Source organism: Ammodytes marinus (genome assembly GCF_949987685.1).
Source record: "Ammodytes marinus genome assembly, chromosome: 11".
NCBI lineage: Eukaryota > Metazoa > Chordata > Actinopteri > Uranoscopiformes > Ammodytidae > Ammodytes > Ammodytes marinus.
Genome location: NC_137215.1, coordinates 28,755,161 through 28,761,160, shown reverse-complemented (window position 1 = coordinate 28,761,160; position 6,000 = coordinate 28,755,161).

Genomic DNA, 6,000 nt, shown 5'->3' with positions numbered 1-6,000 from the left:
TTTCTTTTGAACATTTTAATCGGCCCCAGAAAATCCATATCAGCCGGGCCCTAATTACGTCCTTTTGTTTGACCTAGCACTCAGTCATGCATCTGTTACTTTTCCTCAGGAAACTGACCCTGAAGAAAGAGTGCTCAGAGGCGTGTCTGTTGGCCTTGTTACTGTCCTTGGAGAAAATGATCCTGCTGTTTCACCAAACGTGCGGGACTGGGCTGTTGTGTTGGAAGGTTCCATTGTGCTACGTCACCTGCCAGACCTCGGCACTGCCTTTGCATACCTCCTTGGGCTACTGTATGCCATGAACATTGATTATCCGAAGGAGATGAGGTACACCTTTGAAGCAATTCAGACCATCTTTTTCAAGCTTGGCTCTCAGTGCTCCCAGCGCACAAGGTCTCTGCAAACAAAGCTTTTGCTGTGACTCTTAATGTGGAAGCCAACCTTTGTTTTATGCCTGTTCTAGTGCATCGTGGTTGGTGCTCATAAACAGCTAGTGATTTAAAACTTGCAAAGTCCTCACGAAAAACTTTCTTCAAAGGTGTACCTCATCTCCTTTGGTGCATCCTTAAAAAAAATCACACTCTGCCTCCTTCGGCGCTTAGAGCCGGGAACACACCGCACTGGCCGCGCGGCGAGATTACATACAAAGTCAATGTACTAGCGCGTGGCCGCGCGTCCACCCAATAATCGGCGGGCGCTTGCGGTGCGTAGAAATTGTGTCATCGAAGGAGCGTGAATTGAAGGCTTGTGCGGCGAACGCGGCGCCGCAGAAAAAGATGAACATTTTCATCTTTTTCTGCGGCGCCGCGCCTCCACAGCCGATCAGCGTTGAGATTGCCCGGTGGTCTGCAAGACGAGGTGGGCGTGTGGAGTGAGGACATTGGGCTTCCAATACATTCTGCAAATATGTGTATTTTGCATCTGTTTAGCTGTTGGTTGTACTTTAGCCAAGGCAGCGCCGGTTAGCATAGTGAAACTCACCCAGCTGTGTGCTGTTCCTGAGGATAATATGAACCCAAAGTTGACGGCAGTGTCCGTGTGGAATTCCAATATAGTACAGCGAAGCACCGGTGTTGTCAGCCGGCACACTTTCACTTTCAGGTAGGCTGATGTCTGCCTTTATTTTTGCAGCTGAGCACACACTGCTGTTGTTATTGTGTTTAGTATGTTGCTGAATACTATTAATATGTGTGTATTTTCGCCCAATATGACCAAGCGGCGAGCCTCCTGCGTTCACGCGGCCGCCGCAGGCGGCCAGTGCGGTGTGTTCCCGGCTTAAGGTGTCACCTCGAATTGATATGTAGGTAAAGAAAAAAAAATTATGTATTTTTCCACAACTTTTTTTTATTATAACTTTCTTTTTCAACTCTTTTTCAACTTTCAAGTCCTCACCATACAAACCATATTCATCTTTATTTTAAGGATTTTAACCCTTTAAATTCTACTTGTTTCAGAAAAAGTCACTTGTTTTTTTTTTTAATGAAAAAAATCTTTAAAAGCTAAATAATTTGTCTAAATTGTATTTTTCTAAGGGGGATTATAAGAGTGTGATGTAAAAAATTAACAATTATATTGATTTGAATGCATTTTTATTTTATTTTTTGCTGTCTAAGATTTTTAAAAATGTTAATGTGGAAGCTATGTTTTCTGCCTGCTGTTCAAGTTTAGGAGTGCTTTAGTAACACCTCCGTGTATGTACACGCTTGCTCTCATTTTAAGCATGCCATTCTCCTCTGCCTGTGATATAGAAATGTGTGAGATTGTCAAATGCCAGTCCACAAAGCTCTGGATTCTAATAGTTTTTTAGTTTTTTTAAATAAGTTCTTTGACTTAATGTGATTGAATGTTTGAGTCTTAGTATGTTATATAAAAGATTGGCTGAATCAAATTCATTTCTATTGTATGTTCAACTTTAACCAGTTGCTTGTGGTCTATGTTTATGTACTTGTTTAAGATGTAATATTCAGTTTCAGGGGAGAGAAATGTGTTTACATTTGCAGAGCCTGCAGTTATTTTACAAAACATATTTTCTCTATATGAAATGATTATAATTCTATCATCAAATCATTACTAAATGAGTCACCTTGAACCAAAAGTTAGACTAAAATATGTTTGTAAAAAAAACATAGTGAAACACATTTTTCATGGCTTTCTAACTTCAAACAGTGTTCCAAGGATCCAATTTTCCTGTGAGGAAAGTTTGTTTTACATTGTGGTGTTGAACATGTTTATGAACAAGATAAATAAACAAGGTTTCAGATATCTTTTGATGTGTGCTCTTTATTTTATTCATTCATTCAGCATTTCTTAAATACAATTACAGCAACATAAATGTAACTTGATTTATAAAGGAACTTTTCTCACTTAAGTAACAAGAATTTCTGAGTTTGTTGAAGGTAAAAATACATGGAATTGAAGCATGGATTTTATTGTTGGTTCGACGTAAATATCATAATTAGGTGAACAAGATCGAGTTGGTATAACTCATATCTAAACTCGGAAATCTGAGTTAAGTCAACAAGAATTTCTGAGTTTATTGAAGGTAAAAATACATGGAATTGAAGCATGAATTTTATTGTTGGTCCGACGTAAATATCATGATTAGGTGAACAAGAGAATCCAAGTTGGCGTAACTCTTATGTCAACTTGTAAATCTTAGTTAAGTCAACAATTGTGGTCAAAAGTTGAGAAAACTCAAAATTGTCTTCGCATCAGGTTGCCTTGAAAATTTGCGTTTTCTCAACTTTTTTTTTTTACAGTGTGCTCACGAACATGGAATATATTAAATCATTTGCAAAAAAATAGGATCTCGTTTCATATCGCTAAATTGGACATTTAAATTGGAGAACACTTAACAACCTGGCAACCACACGCACGGTACCGCAACAATGCTAGCTTGGATGCGATTTCAACATTTCATGTAATGCTGGTTACTGGTACATTGATAGATGTCTATTCAGAACCAGTTGGGCACCAGGTGGACAGATGAAAAGCTCCACAAACGAGGAAATTGAAGTGTGTTGGCTAAACTGCATATTGTATGTTCACTTTGATCAGGCAGGGTTCCCAATGCCTCTGAATTATTCCAGAAAAATAATAGGCTGCTAAACAGCTCACATAGGACACAGTTGAATTAGCCTCTTAATTTTCCTCTCATAGTGCACCAGATTGATGAATTTACCTTTTGAAAGGCAAAAAAAATTTATTCCAGGGGGGTATTATATGAACACACCCATTTTGATTGATAATATGTCATTCATACATTTTTTTTAACAAATATTTGAATAAAAAGTAGGATAATAATTTATTATTCAATAGCTTTGATGTTATGTGACCCAGTGTCTCCAAATTATTCCAGATAATAGTACACAGTCACACAACTCTTAATTTTCCTCCAAAAGTGCACCAGATTGATGCATTCTGGGTTAAAAGGTTCCAAATTTTCTTCCGGGGGAGCATGCCCCCGGACCCCCCTAAGGACTGGGTTCCCTCAGTTTCACAAAATACTGTGGGAAACACTGGTTCAAGAATTACATATTAATAAGCAGGCATGCTTATGTATGACTGGATTTATAGCTTTTGATACTTTGCGGCAAAAATGGCTCTCCTGCTGACTTTGTCCTGTCAGTGCGGCTCTCCTGAAAAAAATAGTGAATACCACTGCAGTAGAATAACAGTTAGCGGCTTCTACTTTGTGTCAAAGTAGAAGCCTGTTTAATTTGAAACTAGTAGTAAAAGTCAGGTGGCGCAACCAGTTGGTCAGGTGGTGCAACTTCAAGGAATGTCACTGTATGACATAAATTATGTTAGCTAAACCTATTTAATTGTGTACGAAATTTCTAAAATGTTTATTAGTATTACATCTAATATATTATACACCTTAAAAAAACATTTTATTATTAAAATATATTAATAATTTTTCAATAATTTTAGATGCCACTTTCAACAAGAGAAATCAGCACGACACAGGGAGCGTATTAAAAATTACCCAGCTGCCAGAGAAAGATATCTTGCTCAAAGGAGAGAAAGGTAATTAATCATTATCAATCACAATGAACATCTGACGAACAGTATATTTTTTCCTTTTTTTCTTTTACACAATATTTGACTGGGTATGCCAATATTTTAGTGTCTATCATGTTTTACAGTTATCAAAAGAGGAGAGAGGGAACATGTGCAAAAAACAGAAAAGAGTGAGGCAACAGTGGAAGAAAGACAAGAAAAAGAGCAGGGAAAGGAACAGGGTTATCGAGGAAATACTTAATTTCACACCTGAGTCAATTGAATCGTCTCCTATAGCACAGCGTCAACCCAGCCCTCCAATTGACACAGAGGAAATGGTCAGTCAGAGCACTAACCTGAAATGGCGAAGAGAAAAGGCAAACTTGCGCCGTAAAATGCAAAAAATTAAAAAATAAATGATAGCAGCTAAAAAAGAATCAGGAAAAACTGCGAAAGCGCATGAAAAGATTAAGCGACAAAAAGTCTGGAAAAGGAATTGAAAAATCAAGATCAAGGATTGCAAAGAAACAGGCCATCCAGAGAAAAGAGAGAGTTGCTGACTTCCTGTGTCGAGATGAGAACAGTCGCTTACGCGCCCCACACACATCCTGCGTCTACCTCTGGAGCGCGTCGCGTTACCTTACTGCTGCCTCTCTCGGACTTTTCTCGGACACACATGCAACGTCTCAGCAGCTGCTGCTGCAGCGCTGCTTCTAAAAGCCCTATCTTTCTACATAGAGTTTTCATAGATAATTCCCATTCAAAATGAAGTTATTTCATGTCATCTATGATGCATATGATTTATATTGAGTCTGGACAGTAATCCGTGCGCCCCATTGCAATTTTTTTTCTTTTTTTTTGCCATATTTTCGCTTGTTGGAAGTTTTATTTTGAAGGGGACACACCAGGAAATGGTGAAACTACAGCGAAAGCTGCCAGTATGAAGTCAATATGACTCTCAGCAGAGTATTTCAAAAATCACTTTACTGATTTATACGGGAGAGAGAGAGGGGGGTGTGGTCGGGGAAGAAGAAGGCCGTAGACACAGATAGAGCAACGGAAGACTGTTGCGCTCATCATGATCTTTTTTATTTCTTCACTATATTGGATCTCTATATGTGTCATTTATCCAAAAATGAAATGCCAGAACTAATTGAAAATTAGATTTTAAATCCCTCGGATTTTGATTGCACAATTAAATCGTGAAATAAAGGGATTATTCGCGTATACGACTGAGGGATGTTTTATTTTGAAATAAACACACCGGGTAAACGTGTAACTAGAGTGAATGCTGCTGGTATGACTGTCAGCAGAGTATTTCTCTATCAGTTAAAGCACAGAGACGCGAGAGAGACGCGCTGCTCTCAGAAAAAAAATAGGCGAGCCTCCTGAGGTGAAGGGGAGCGTCGCTGCAGACGTGCCTCCGACGCGCCTCAGCAGTGCGTCTGAGGTTGGATGTGTGCTCGCTCTACGTTGATTTCACAGTCTGTGACAAAAAGTCAGACGCAGACGCGAGGTAGACGCGCAGTAGAGGTAGGATGTGTGTGGGGGCCGTTACTCCCAGGGAGAAAAGGTCACAAAAAATACAACAAAGGCGTGTGTTACTTAAATCCTTAATTGAATATCACCAAGAATATAATTCAGAAATGCCCAACCAATACAGACTCTCTTACAGGCAATTTGTGAGATACTGTCCATTCTTTGTTACACAGCCAAAAGTTTCCGACAGGAACACCTGTGCATGCCTAGACCATGAAAATGTGAAACTCTTGACTGAGAAACTACAACAAAAAGGTCTTCTGACAACTACAAGCATTTCCCAGCTATTGTCCTCCATTGTCTGCAGTCTAGATAACAAGTCTATGACGAGGTGGAAGTTGCAATAACCCAGGCAGAAGAGACAGTGACTTGGAATCAGTGGGCAAGAAAACCTGTGACAGACGGGCATAAGAGCTACACAAATTTTGTCAAAGAAGCACAAACTGGAACTGCTGAACT